The sequence below is a fragment of the Gobius niger genome (genome assembly GCF_951799975.1).
Source record: "Gobius niger genome assembly, chromosome: 5".
Lineage (NCBI taxonomy): Eukaryota > Metazoa > Chordata > Actinopteri > Gobiiformes > Gobiidae > Gobius > Gobius niger.
The window spans coordinates 35,638,944-35,653,943 of record NC_136856.1 but is presented as its reverse complement, the minus strand read 5'-3'; positions in this window follow the sequence as shown (position 1 = coordinate 35,653,943).

Here is a 15,000-nt window from a genome sequence, read left to right as displayed (position 1 = left end):
AGCGGTAAGGATTCCTGGTTTTCACCCAGGCGGCCCGGGTTCAACTCCCGGTATGGGAATGTTTTCTTTAAAATGGCAAGGCCATAATGATGGAAACAAAAGTTCTTGCAATGGCTTATGGGCCTGAACTTTACTTGCTGCTTGACAATATCCTCTCAAAGCCTACTGAAACTTTCACCAGTCCCACTATCAAAAGGCTTCGTTTCGCCATTGGAATCTCAGACAAACTCGGCATACGTGTGCCAATCGACATGCACTGTATAAAATCTTGAATTGCTGTGCGATGGTGGTATAGTGGTGAGCATAGCTGCCTTCCAAGCAGTTGACCCGGGTTCGATTCCCGGCCATCGCAGGAATGCTCCAATTTGCTATTTTGTCTGTTGCGCTTTCACTCTATGCTTGTATGCCTTGAGACGCAAATAAAATTGTGTCACACCAGTGCAGATTGCTGTCATGCAAAATGTTGAAGGCCTTTAAATTGACCCTGATGTGATTTGAACACACAACCTTCTGATCTGGAGTCAGACGCGCTACCGTTGCGCCACAGAGTCCTTCAGTCAGGAAAGAAGTACCAGCTCTCTGGACAAAGGCGTGCACTGCACTGTCAACTTTCAGAAATAATTTTGTAAACACGTCATCCTTTTTATGTAAAAGTAATGGCTGCGTTTCAAGCAATTCTTCAAACTCATGACAGGAAACTCAGTTGAGAGACAAGGCTGTACTTGTTGTTGTGGCCGAGTGGTTAAGGCGATGGACTTGAAATCCATTGGGGTCTCCCCTCGCAGGTTCGAATCCTGCCGACAACGCCCTGAAAAGGCACAGTTGATGTAGTTTTGGCCACCTGTTGGAGATCTTTGAGTAATATCTCAGAGTCAAGCAAAAACTTTCGTGCACGATGGGGGATGTAGCTCAGTGGTAGAGCGCATGCTTTGCATGTATGATGTCCTGGGTTCAATCCCCAGCATCTCCAGCTCTTATTCATCACAGCTGAGTGTGCAATGTCTTGCCGACCGTAAAGCGTTTTTGGCATGTCATGGTTCGAGATCAGTTTGACCCTCTCGTATATTCAGAGAGCAGCGTGGCGTGTTGTTGTGGCCGAGTGGTTAAGGCGATGGACTAGAAATCCATTGGGGTCTCCCCGCGCAGGTTCGAATCCTGCCAACAACGGTGTATTTAATTCACCTTCAAGATATAAATCTGCACTCAAACTTGGGGCTCGGAAAACACCTGTGTTTGTGTACAAAAAAGATAAGGATACAGTGAACCTTTAGGCTCCTTAAAATCCACTGGAATCAGACTTTTGACCAGTAGATGCATTTGTTTAATCCTTATATTTGACCTGATTGGCAGTGGTGGGATTTGAACCCACGCCTCCGAAGAGACTGGAGCCTTAATCCAGCGCCTTAGACCACTCGGCCACACTACCTGTCGCAAGAGGTCTAATATGCTTTGCAATCATTAAAACAGCCGTCAGTCTTTTGTTGGGAATGAGCCTTGCCTTTTTACTGCAGAATTGACCAGCATCACAGAGAAAACATGTGATGGAACAAGTTTGTTGATATGGCTCATGTTGTTCGGAATGTATCAAGGGCATTTTGCTTCTCCCATATGGTCTAGCGGTAAGGATTCCTGGTTTTCACCCAGGCGGCCCGGGTTCAACTCCCGGTATGGGAATGTTTTCTTTAAAATGGCAAGGCCATAATGATGGAAACAAAAGTTCTTGCAATGGCTTATGGGCCTGAACTTTACTTGCTGCTTGACAATATCCTCTCAAAGCCTACTGAAACTTTCACCAGTCCCACTATCAAAAGGCTTCGTTTCGCCATTGGAATCTCAGACAAACTCGGCATACGTGTGCCAATCGACATGCACTGTATAAAATCTTGAATTGCTGTGCGATGGTGGTATAGTGGTGAGCATAGCTGCCTTCCAAGCAGTTGACCCGGGTTCGATTCCCGGCCATCGCAGGAATGCTCCAATTTGCTATTTTGTCTGTTGCGCTTTCACTCTATGCTTGTATGCCTTGAGAGGCCAATAAAATTGTGTCACACCAGTGCAGATTGCTGTCATGCAAAATGTTGAAGGCCTTTAAATTGACCCTGATGTGATTTGAACACACAACCTTCTGATCTGGAGTCAGACGCGCTACCGTTGCGCCACAGAGTCCTTCAGTCAGGAAAGAAGTACCAGCTCTCTGGACAAAGGCGTGCACTGCACTGTCAACTTTCAGAAATAATTTTGTACACACGTCATCCTTTTTATGTAAAAGTAATGGCTGCGTTTCAAGCAATTCTTCAAACTCATGACAGGAAACTCAGTTGAGAGACAAGGCTGTACTTGTTGTTGTGGCCGAGTGGTTAAGGCGATGGACTTGAAATCCATTGGGGTCTCCCCTCGCAGGTTCGAATCCTGCCGACAACGCCCTGAAAAGGCACAGTTGATGTAGTTTTGGCCACCTGTTGGAGATCTTTGAGTAATATCTCAGAGTCAAGCAAAAACTTTCGTGCACGATGGGGGATGTAGCTCAGTGGTAGAGCGCATGCTTTGCATGTATGATGTCCTGGGTTCAATCCCCAGCATCTCCAGCTCTTATTCATCACAGCTGAGTGTGCAATGTCTTGCCGACCGTAAAGCGTTTTTGGCATGTCATGGTTCGAGATCAGTTTGACCCTCTCGTATATTCAGAGAGCAGCGTGGCGTGTTGTTGTGGCCGCACCTTCCAGCGATTGGACGTGAAAGTGTCCGAATGTTCTCCTAACAAGTCCTAACAATGTCCTAACGAGTCCTAACAATGTCCTAACGAGTCCTAACAATGTCCTAACGAGTCCTAACAATGTCCTAACGAGTCCTAACCAAGTCCGAACGAGTCCGAACGAATCCGAACCAAGTCCGAACGAGTCCGAACTGCCCCGCCCCCTTACGATATAATTAATCTCGCCTCAGGCTTAGTTTACTTTGACATCGATACGACGGACTTGGTAATACATCACAAAACTTGTCTTTATCGATGTTGTATGATATATTTATTCAAACTTCTTGATATTGTTAGCTAGTCTTTAGTTATGTTGTAGTTTGGTCGGAAACTTTCGTTAGGCGGGCTAATTTAGCATACATGCTAGTTTGACGTTTGCCGTCATTCTAAACGATATCACAGAAAATTATTCCTTGTACTTGCTTTTATTTAGAGCAGGCGTCTCAGACATGCGGCCCGCGTGATAATTACTTATTTATATTATATGCTGCCCGTCGGTAAAATTGCATTAAATACGTTAGAACTACATTTCCCATGAGGCACCGCGCGGTAGCGGCAATGCTGCTGCGGACGCGAGAATGTCAACATCAGACAGAGGAATGAGATGCGGCGCTTCTGCAGACGACTTAACTTTATTCAACAAAGAAACAGACTAAAAGCAGCGACTGAGAGAGAGGAGCTCCTGAAACAGGTGGAGACTGTCAGAACGCGAGGGAGAAACTTTAGACTTTGCAAAGCGAACACATTGTATTAGTGTTTAAAAACGTCACAACAGTAAAGCGACGAGCCTTTTCTCTCCATCTCTCTCTCAGAGCCATATTATCATGTCAATGAATCTTTATTAAGGACACATGTGGGAACACATGATCCATAGTTACATTAAAAATAGAGAATATGGAAATGTATTAAAATACTGCAACATTGACAGTAAAAAATATAAGCCCCATCAGTTAAAGGCCAGAGATCAGTGACTCCACATTATTTACATGAGGTGAATCTCACTGAGCTGATCTCAGACACACCAGAGTCTGGAAAAGTCGACACATTCATTGATGTATTTATTATATGACGGGTCATTGAAAATGAACACAGTACAAAACAAGTTTGAAGCTGATGCTTTTTGCTCGTGCTCATGATCAGCTCCAGTCCCTGGTTGGGCTTTTCTGCACTAAATGAAAATGACATTTGTACATTTTGCATTTCTTTAATAGGCTCACAGACAGAAACTGGACCTGACCCCTGAAACATCACTGATGCCCTGAACCAAAACGGGATTAATTACAAAAAACTAATTGTCTAAGTCTGTAATTTCAAATTTAGAAGCTCAGCAAATGTTTGGCTGATTGGAAACCTCTAGAAGTTTCAAAATGTGCAGATAGGTAATGTACAGTCTATTTTAAGTTATAGCAAGCAATAAAAAGTTACTAAATCAAAATCGACTTAATATAAAAGGCTTCGTCTGTTGCGGCCCCCGACCAACACTGGGTTCGCATTTTTGGCCCCCAGTCCAAATGAGTTTGAGACCCCTGATTTAGAGTGATGCTTATATTATATGCGATGTAACTGGTTGTCAGTCTTATATTGCATCAACGTTTGGCTAATTTGGTTGACGTTGTCGTTATTATTATGGCTACAGTAAGGCTATCTCCACTCTACTACTGACATGACGTTTTGGCTTGTTATGACTCGTGAAATCCTTACAAAATATAGTCCGATTGATTATTCACCAAATATAGGCAAGTGATGCATAATAGTGTACTTGGGACACAGGCTGTATTTCATTTCATTTTTACTATTGAAAAATGCTTTAAATAGGCTAATCATAGAAACTGATCACCCCATGCATTCTAATCAGATTCTGATAAACCAACTGTAAATATATCTCTTTATGTCTATCTTCACACACCTTAGGAATATGACAAAGACAGGGAAGCCAGACGGGTACTGGACAGGTGTCATGCACCTGTACGCCATGGGGAAGTTCAAATTCACCACTGGCAAAAAACCAGGGGCCAAAAAGTGGAAGGCGGTGATGGAGCGGATACGTGGATGTCCCCTGACTCCCATGTACGGCTACCAAGTCCAGGAGTTCGACGTATTCGGGAAACAAATTCCATGTAAATGCACTTATCACCTGGTAAGTAAGCACACTGTTATCTTGTCATACTGTAGCTGTTGGGATCAAATATGAAGGATCCAGCCTTTAATGAGGTAACATGAGTCGTAATTCTAACTGTCTGCAAAGTCTTTATTGTATAATCTACAAACCATGTGAATCGTATTTTAAAGCAGTCTTGCTTCTCTTTGGATATGTTATGAAATTGTGTGTATAATGTGAAATGATAGCCTTGCTTTAATTTACATTATGTTTTGCGTTTATATCCTCTATCATGTTGTTATCCCTGTGTGTATGTGTGTGTGTGTTTGAAGCCTAGAAATTCAGTCATACTAAGGAGACTAGTATAATTTCCCCTTTCACAGTCAGGAGTGCAGGCAGGTACAGGAAGCAGCCAGGTACCAACACCCTCAACCCAGGCCACAACAGGGAGCAGTAGCGCAGCAGCGGGGAGCAGTAGCGCAGCCACAGGACAAGAGCCAGCACAGGACCAGATTGCTTGTGCCCTCTGTGGGGAGAAGATAAATACTGACCTTTTCAGTGACCACCTCTCAGACTTCCATGCAGAGGAGAGCTGCGATCAGTGTGGGGAAAAAGTTCAGGGTGCAATGGGGCTACTTCTGCACATCGAAAAAGGCCACAATGTGCCTCGGCAGCCTGCTGTGCAGCCACAGCCAGCCCCAGCAGTTGGGCCCCCCCAGCGGCCTGCTGTGCAGCCACAGCCAGCCCCTGCAGTTGGGCCCCCCCAGCGGCCTGCTGTGCAGCCACAGCCAGCCCCAGCAGTTGGGCCCCCCCAGCGGCCTGCTGTGCAGCCACAGCCAGCCCCAGCAGTTGGGCCCCCCCAGCGGCCTGCTGTGCAGCCACAGCCAGCCCCAGCAGTTGGGCCCCCCCAGCGGCCTGCTGTGCAGCCACAGCCAGCCCCAGCAGTTGGGCCCCCCCAGCGGCCTGCTGTGCAGCCACAGCCAGCCCCAGCAGTTGGACCCCCCCAGCAGCCTGCAGTGCCGCCACCTGTCCTGAGGGCTCCAGGGGTGAATTGGGTGAGTTTTCTCCCCAAGCCATTCCTGCGCGTCATCAAGCCAGCGGACCGTGAGTGGGTTGCTCAGGCATTGTATTCACCAACAGGACAGCTTAGGCAGCACTTTGAAAACAACTGGTTCCTCCCACCCCCTCCACCAAAGCCAAGCACTTCTCCACCTGACCCAATGGTGTACTTCCGGCAGCGGATGTTTCTCTGGGCACCAATGCGGATGTGGGGCATTCCGCTAAAGTGTCAGCAGTGCCGGAGCAAAATGCACCACTCCGGGATATACACCAAGGTCAGGGAAGTGATAGACGTGAGCTCCCGGTACTATTTGGTTGGTGGTGACTACCCGCGCTGCAGCAAGTGCATGGTGCCAGTCTGTCCCTGGAGCACTGAGGTGCTCTGCCAATTAGATCCGGCCCACAGACTGAGGTTCCCTGCAGTTCTCACCACCCAGCTGGCTTTAGACAGAAAGTGTGTCACCATGCTAAAGCCAAGAACAGCAGGCAACAGCTCCAGCTACCTGCAGCAGGTGATCACTGAAATACACAGTGAGGAGTGGGCAGGCCGTACTGTAGAGTACCTGTCTGACTGCGAGCTGCACAAAAAGAGGGGTGTGCTGATGCAGTCAGAAGACGTGCTGTACCGGGAGCCTCCAGCCTTTAGCCCTCTTCCCCTGGCACAGTGGTTTGAGACCGTTCACACCAACGAGATCCTCAGCCACTTGGATGAGATGAAGGGGGTCATCACATCCACGTACGGGAGGATATTAAAGTTGGACTCCACGAAAAAGGTGTGTATGAACCATTCCTGAACTGTGAAGATTCCTTTTTTGCTATATTGCTATTTCATCCTCTTGTGTTTATTTACAGCTTTTGCTGTTATTTTATCTAAGTGTCTGCTACTGTTTTATAAAGTCCTACTGCTCCATTGATTTTTAATGTTTGATTGATTGATTTGTTTGTTCAATTTGCCAGATAACTAAGAAGCTCGCTGGAAGCATTGCTGACACAGCAGCCTGGATGACAAACATCAGTAATGAATGTGGCCAGGTGCTGAACTCCGTGCTGACCACTGGCGAGGGAGCTGGGCTGGACGAGGTTTGCCAGGGCCTTGTCCAGCGCTATAAAAATGCTGGAGAGCCACAGCCTGATGTGATCTACGTAGATCGAGACTGCTGTAGTGAGTCAGGTATGTCACTTTTAATTTATGTACATGGCTAACAACTAAATATAACGATAAACAGTTAAAACTAAAAAGGTTGCACAATTGTATTTATGGCTTTTGTCAAATAGGTCCACCCCCTGTCCTCGTGTGGTTCAAACCCTGGACCACCAAAGTGCGGCTGGACATCTTTCACTTCATGAGGCGCTTTACGCCTGGCCTGACGACGGAGCACCACCCTCTGTATGGCACTTTTTGTTCAAAGTTGTCCAGCTGCATCTTTGAGTGGGATGAAAGGGACATCACTCGCCTCAAGGAGGTTAAGAGGACTGGTCTGAAGAGGAAGAGTGCAGGTCATCCCCCGACGGATGCACAGGTGGAGGCCAGCATCACGGCCAAGGAGCTGGCCAAGCATTGCCGAAGGCGGACCAGAGGGGTGGAGGAGACTCGAGCCATGATAGAGTCATTGCTTCAGGCGATGTGGGATCTGACTGACACCACAGGCCTCCGCCTGATTAATAGTGACTCCATGGCAAGGGTGTGGCAGGTGCAACAAAAGCATCTTCCATGCATCCAAGACCCACCTGGCATTGAGCTCTACACGAGAGTTGATGCCAGTAAGGCGCTGGATGTCTACAGATGTGGTCGTGGCTCCTCATCCGTTGAAAGTTTCCACCGTCACCAGTGCACCTTTATCCCTGGTATGTGAGAATTTTTTGTATTTTGTATATTTTTGTACAATATTTATTTTTTTACATGACTGCTAATGAATTAACATTTTAACTCTGCGCATTATTTAAAGGATGGAGGAGCAATAAAGTCCACACTCAAATGTACATGCTCGAGGGTGGTTCCAGGTGGAACATGAATCGCACCCGTGAGAACATGGACATGAGTGTGGCCTCGCATACCAGGTTGTACGATGTCCGGCTCATGACAAATGTCAATGACCTGAGCAACCGGGTGCTGGGCTTCCCCCTCCTGCCAGAATTTATTCCACCTGGCAAGCCCACTGGTGAGATTTTCATCTATGATGCTATTGTCCATTTATTCATTTGTCTTTCAAAACAAAAAACAACAGATTGAAGTTTCTGACACCTACGATTAATGCTATTTTTTGTGTGTAATATTTTTTTATTTAAGGTGAGCTGATTGCTGTGGAGTATCTCCTGGCGCAGTCGGGCAAAGGGGACCTCCTGAAGCTGCAGCAGCATTCTGAACTGGGCATGGTACTGCCTGACATTGAGGCTGAACCAGTGGAGGAAGAGAGTGTGGATGTCACACTTGGCAGCGTGTCGGACATTCTCCAAGGACCTGAAGCCCTCCCCTTGGCTGACATTCCCCAAGGACCAGGAGCCCTCCCCTTGACTGACATTCTCCAAGGACCTGGCACCCTCCCCGACACAATGCAGTCTCCATTCATGGCACCTAACATGCCTCAGGTAATTTGATATGGTTATCTGTTGTATAATGGTAGTGGTTGATATGTAAGGATACCGACCCCCTTCTCTTCCATTCTCTAGGAAAGCAGCATTGAGGTCCCTCAAGTTCCTGAGCGGGATAGTCTAGCTGGTGGTGATGGACCAAGACCGCCATCTGTATCATGCACTTCATCTGGGGTAATGTGATGTGACATTTGATGTGATATTTGAGGCATCATTTTCATCCTGTTGTTAATGTGGGATTCATTGTGTGTGTTGTATTTCATGTATGTATGTATGTTTTTACAGGACGACAGACAAGACCCTAAAGGGATGCCTGGATGGGAGGCGGTTGATGACCTGGCGGAATACCTGGTCCGTCTGAACCGCACCATAACTGCGCTTTCCGTGAATGAGCTGGCAGACATCCTCAAACTGTATGCAGCCCTGCACGACATGGACAGGTGCCCCACTACGTATAGCTTGAAGTCCAAACAGTGTACCTTGCCTGGGCGTTGGAGGACTTCAAGAAAGCGCAGTGGCTCGGCACCCGGCCAACAGGCAGCTGAAAGGTGATGGTGGATGACATAGTCAAGTAAATCATCTCGCAGATGTATATTATATTGTAATAAATCGTATATTATTGTCAGACAACACACAAGCTTTGCATTTAGGTTATTTATTTTCATATTGATGCATAAGCAAGCACATGTACATAGTTCATATAAGCCATTCATATCACGGTTAAACCAATCAAAGTTATGAACACATGCGTCTGTGCATCTTTTTTTCTTTCACAGATTATTTATGATTCATGGCCAGGCCGCCCAGAGACCTGACAGCAACCGGGTGTCGGAGTGTGTCTGTCTCAAGCTGTTCAAGGAGTACCAGGCAGCAAGGAACAGGCCAAAGGACTGCAGAGGAAAAGTCCTGCCTATTCCACAGGCCATCGTGCAGACATACTGCCATATAAAACAGCTGCTGGAGGACAACATGGCAATAGTGAACCAGACCAACTTGGTACTGGTCACTATCAACAACACCACGGTGTCAAACTGGTAATATGCGTTTGTATCTCTTGGAAGTTTTTATTAGCAATTATTAGTACTGATTGAATGTAAGCATCAAGTTTTCTAATGCAACTCTCTCTATGTGTTTAAGGTTGTATGCACGTCAGAAGAGGACTGACCGGGACTCTTTGCTCCAAGGCGTACAACTGCCACAAAAGCTCTCCGTTGCTCCATTGGACCTGCTCAAACCCAAAGAACTCCCTTCTTCCCCGGTGCAGTATGGACACGAGGTTCTGGAATTTGAGGAGCCAGACAATCGAGTGGGGGAGGCAGTGATACGTCAGCGCTGTACTGCGCAACCAGGGATGGAGCAGCACTGGCCCCACACCTCATACCAACCAAGCCACCCACCACCACACCAGCAGCATTGGCCTCTCAACCCCCCCCTGGGGCCTGGTACCTCATACCAACCAAGCCACCCACCACCACACCAGCAGCATTGGCCTCTCAACCCCCCCCTGGGGCCTGGTACCTCATACCCACCAAGCCACCCACCACCACCACCACCACCTCATCAGGTTCGACAACCCACTCCACCACCACCGCCCTGGCCTATGCGTGACCCCGGACAGCAAACCCCTTCTCCGTACCCATACCAACTAGGTTATCCTCCTCCTCCCGCAACATACCCTGGCTGGCATCCGCAGTTGCCACCTACTCCCTCCCCCCCCCCCTACTCTTCTCCCTGGTATCTCCCTGGTATCTACACACCACCGCCACCACCATCTCCGCAAACACCACCACCTGAAGAAGAGGCCAACCGATATCGGAGGTGGAGACAGGAGAAATCGGCAGCAGAGGACGAGGAGCGCGTGGCCAGAGGGGAGCCCCCCAAAAAACGCAAAACCAAGGTAGATTACCACTACCAGTGTACACTGTGTGGTAATGCAAAAAACAAGAGCACTGGACACTCACAGTTGAGGGGGAAATGGTTCTGTCCAGCATCAGGACAAACGATGGATGAATGGAAGGCATCGGTTGGGAAGCAGTGACAGGTGTGTGTGTGTGTGTGTGTGTGTGTGTTTGTTTTAATACTAATATAATTGTTCTTCCTTTTAAAATATATTGTTCTGTGTTTTAAAAAAAGAAAAAACAAAGAAAAAAACAAAGAAAAAACAAAGAAAAAAACAAAGAAAAAACAAAAGAAAAAAACAAAACACACAACTCTTGTGGTGTAAAGCAACACATCCATCCTTCGGGTTGGAAGATTCCAGGTGCAAGTCCTGGCGAGAGTGTGTTATTTGTTGAGTTAAGATATTTGTTTGTGTATATGTGTGTGTGTGTGTGTGTGTGTGTGTGTGTGTATGCGTGTGCGTGTGCGTGTGTGTGTGTGTGATGCAGCTTGAGCAAGGGCGCCACCAGTAACGTGTATCTGTGTGTGTTTATGTTTTTAAATGTTAATGTTATTGTTAATATTCCTGGAGAGAGTGTGTTATTTCTTGATTTAAGCTATATTTGGTCAAACTACACAGAATTCCCAAGACTTAATATTTTCTTTTTTCAAAAAAAGTATTACAGATGCAAGTCCTTAAAACAACAATCTTATTTGTTTAATAAAATCATGTGCTTTACAGAAATCCCCTCTTTTCTTTCTCTCCTTTTCCCCTTCTTTTCCCCCCTCCCTTCTTTTTTCCCTTTTCTTCCCCCCCCCCTAGCAGTCCCTTTTGCCCCATTTTTGGCCGAGTGGTTAAGGCGATGGACTAGAAATCCATTGGGGTCTCCCCGCGCAGGTTCGAATCCTGCCAACAACGGTGTATTTAATTCACCTTCAAGATATAAATCTGCACTCAAACTTGGGGCTCGGAAAACACCTGTGTTTGTGTACAAAAAAGATAAGGATACAGTGAACCTTTAGGCTCCTTAAAATCCACTGGAATCAGACTTTTGACCAGTAGATGCATTTGTTTAATCCTTATATTTGACCTGATTGGCAGTGGTGGGATTTGAACCCACGCCTCCGAAGAGACTGGAGCCTTAATCCAGCGCCTTAGACCACTCGGCCACACTACCTGTCGCAAGAGGTCTAATATGCTTTGCAATCATTAAAACAGCCGTCAGTCTTTTGTTGGGAATGAGCCTTGCCTTTTTACTGCAGAATTGACCAGCATCACAGAGAAAACATGTGATGGAACAAGTTTGTTGATATGGCTCATGTTGTTCGGAATGTATCAAGGGCATTTTGCTACTCCCATATGGTCTAGCGGTAAGGATTCCTGGTTTTCACCCAGGCGGCCCGGGTTCAACTCCCGGTATGGGAATGTTTTCTTTAAAATGGCAAGGCCATAATGATGGAAACAAAAGTTCTTGCAATGGCTTATGGGCCTGAACTTTACTTGCTGCTTGACAATATCCTCTCAAAGCCTACTGAAACTTTCACCAGTCCCACTATCAAAAGGCTTCGTTTCGCCATTGGAATCTCAGACAAACTCGGCATAAATGTGCCAATCGACATGCACTGTATAAAATCTTGAATTGCTGTGCGATGGTGGTATAGTGGTGAGCATAGCTGCCTTCCAAGCAGTTGACCCGCGTTCGATTCCCGGCCATCGCAGGAATGCTCCAATTTGCTATTTTGTCTGTTGCGCTTTCACTCTATGCTTGTATGCCTTGAGACGCCAATAAAATTGTGTCACACCAGTGCAGATTGCTGTCATGCAAAATGTTGAAGGCCTTTAAATTGACCCTGATGTGATTTGAACACACAACCTTCTGATCTGGAGTCAGACGCGCTACCGTTGCGCCACAGAGTCCTTCAGTCAGGAAAGAAGTACCAGCTCTCTGGACAAAGGCGTGCACTGCACTGTCAACTTTCAGAAATAATTTTGTACACACGTCATCCTTTTTATGTAAAAGTAATGGCTGCGTTTCAAGCAATTCTTCAAACTCATGACAGGAAACTCAGTTGAGAGACAAGGCTGTACTTGTTGTTGTGGCCGAGTGGTTAAGGCGATGGACTTGAAATCCATTGGGGTCTCCCCTCGCAGGTTCGAATCCTGCCGACAACGCCCTGAAAAGGCACAGTTGATGTAGTTTTGGCCACCTGTTGGAGATCTTTGAGTAATATCTCAGAGTCAAGCAAAAACTTTCGTGCACGATGGGGGATGTAGCTCAGTGGTAGAGCGCATGCTTTGCATGTATGATGTCCTGGGTTCAATCCCCAGCATCTCCAGCTCTTATTCATCACAGCTGAGTGTGCAATGTCTTGCCGACCGTAAAGCGTTTTTGGCATGTCATGGTTCGAGATCAGTTTGACCCTCTCGTATATTCAGAGAGCAGCGTGGCGTGTTGTTGTGGCCGAGTGGTTAAGGCGATGGACTAGAAATCCATTGGGGTCTCCCCGCGCAGGTTCGAATCCTGCCAACAACGGTGTATTTAATTCACCTTCAAGATATAAATCTGCACTCAAACTTGGGGCTCGGAAAACACCTGTGTTTGTGTACAAAAAAGATCAGGATACAGTGAACCTTTAGGCTCCTTATAATCCACTGGAATCAGACTTTTGACCAGTAGATGCATTTGTTTAATCCTTATATTTGACCTGATTGGCAGTGGTGGGATGTGCACCCACGCCTCCGAAGAGACTGGAGCCTTAATCCAGCGCCTTAGACCACTCGGCCACACTACCTGTCGCGAGAGGTCTAATATGCTTTGCAATCATTAAAACAGCCGTCAGTCTTTTGTTGGGAATGAGCCTTGCCTTTTTACTGCAGAATTGACCAGCATCACAGAGAAAACATGTGATGGAACAAGTTTGTTGATATGGCTCATGTTGTTCGGAATGTATCAAGGGCATTTTGCTTCTCCCATATGGTCTAGTGGTAAGGATTCCTGGTTTTCACCCAGGCGGCCCGGGTTCAACCCCCGCTATGGGAATGTTTTCTTTAAAATGGCAAGGCCATAATGATGGAAACAAAAGTTCTTGCAATGGCTTATGGGCCTGAACTTTACTTGCTGCTTGACAATATCCTCTCAAAGCCTACTGAAACTTTCACCAGTCCCACTATCAAAAGGCTTCGTTTCGCCATTGGAATCTCAGACAAACTCGGCATACGTGTGCCAATCGACATGCACTGTATAAAATCTTGAATTGCTGTGCGATGGTGGTATAGTGGTGAGCATAGCTGCCTTCCAAGCAGTTGACCCGGGTTCGATTCCCGGCCATCGCAGGAATGCTCCAATTTGCTATTTTGTCTGTTGCGCTTTCACTCTATGCTTGTATGCCTTGAGACGCCAATAAAATTGTGTCACACCAGTGCAGATTGCTGTCATGCAAAATGTTGAAGGCCTTTAAATTGACCCTGATGTGATTTGAACACACAACCTTCTGATCTGGAGTCAGACGCGCTACCGTTGCGCCACAGAGTCCTTCAGTCAGGAAAGAAGTACCAGCTCTCTGGACAAAGGCGTGCACTGCACTGTCAACTTTCAGAAATAATTTTGTACACACGTCATCCTTTTTATGTAAAAGTAATGGCTGCGTTTCAAGCAATTCTTCAAACTCATGACAGGAAACTCAGTTGAGAGACAAGGCTGTACTTGTTGTTGTGGCCGAGTGGTTAAGGCGATGGACTTGAAATCCATTGGGGTCTCCCCTCGCAGGTTCGAATCCTGCCGACAACGCCCTGAAAAGGCACAGTTGATGTAGTTTTGGCCACCTGTTGGAGATCTTTGAGTAATATCTCAGAGTCAAGCAAAAACTTTCGTGCACGATGGGGGATGTAGCTCAGTGGTAGAGCGCATGCTTTGCATGTATGATGTCCTGGGTTCAATCCCCAGCATCTCCAGCTCTTATTCATCACAGCTGAGTGTGCAATGTCTTGCCGACCGTAAAGCGTTTTTGGCATGTCATGGTTCGAGATCAGTTTGACCCTCTCGTATATTCAGAGAGCAGCGTGGCGTGTTGTTGTGGCCGAGTGGTTAAGGCGATGGACTAGAAATCCATTGGGGTCTCCCCGCGCAGGTTCGAATCCTGCCAACAACGGTGTATTTAATTCACCTTCAAGATATAAATCTGCACTCAAACTTGGGGCTCGGAAAACACCTGTGTTTGTGTACAAAAAAGATCAGGATACAGTGAACCTTTAGGCTCCTTAAAATCCACTGGAATCAGACTTTTGACCAGTAGATGCATTTGTTTAATCCTTATATTTGACCTGATTGGCAGTGGTGGGATGTGCACCCACGCCTCCGAAGAGACTGGAGCCTTAATCCAGCGCCTTAGACCACTCGGCCACACTACCTGTCGCGAGAGGTCTAATATGCTTTGCAATCATTAAAACAGCCGTCAGTCTTTTGTTGGGAATGAGCCTTGCCTTTTTACTGCAGAATTGACCAGCATCACAGAGAAAACATGTGATGGAACAAGTTTGTTGATATGGCTCATGTTATTCGGAATGTATCAAGGGCATTTTGCTTCTCCCATATGGTCTAGTGGTAAGGATTCCTGGTTTTCACCC